Genomic DNA, 833 nt, shown 5'->3' on the forward strand with positions numbered 1-833 from the left:
TTTGTAGTGGAGGTCATTAAAATTTTATTTCACGTCGCCTGAGAGATTCAAACTATCGCGGGGAAACCCCATGTACTTAGCACGGACATGCCTTAACCACTCGGTCAAAGCAACACATGTCCTTTGTAGTAGAGGTCTAAGCTATACAAAAATTTGAAAGCTAAACTTTATCTAAAAGATTTTAAAAATATTTAAATAAAAAAAAAAACAAATATCTAATTAACTGCCTTAACCACTCAACCAAAGTGACACACATCCATTGTAGTAGAGGTCTAAGCTATACAAAAATTTGAAAGTTAAACTTTTTCTAATAGATTTTTAAAAAAATAAAAGAAAAAAAATACAAATATCTAATTAACTCGGCATTAAAATTTTATATTTCAGGTCGACTGAGAGATTTGTACTCGAAGGGAAACCCCATGTACATAGCAGGCACACGCCTTAACCACTCGACCAAAGCAAGACATGTCCTTTGTAGTAGAGGTCTAAGCTATACAAAAATTTGAAAGTTAAACTGTTTCTAATAGATTTTTAAAAAAATAAAAGAAAAAAAACACAAATATCTAATTAACACGGCATTAAAATTTTATTTTACGTCGCCTTAGAGATTCGAACTATCACGGGGAAACCCCATATACTTAGCAGGCACACGCCTTAACAACCGCCTTAGAGATTCGAACTATCACGGGGAAACCCCATATACTTAGCAGGCACACGCCTTAACAACTCGGCCAAAGCAACACGTATTCTTTGTAGTAGAGGTCATTAAAATTTTATTTCACGTCGCCTGAGAGATTCAAACTATCGCGGGGAAACCCCATGTACTTAGCACG

This window comes from Cucurbita pepo, chromosome LG13, assembly GCF_002806865.2.
Source record: "Cucurbita pepo subsp. pepo cultivar mu-cu-16 chromosome LG13, ASM280686v2, whole genome shotgun sequence".
NCBI classification, from domain to species: Eukaryota; Viridiplantae; Streptophyta; class Magnoliopsida; order Cucurbitales; family Cucurbitaceae; genus Cucurbita; species Cucurbita pepo.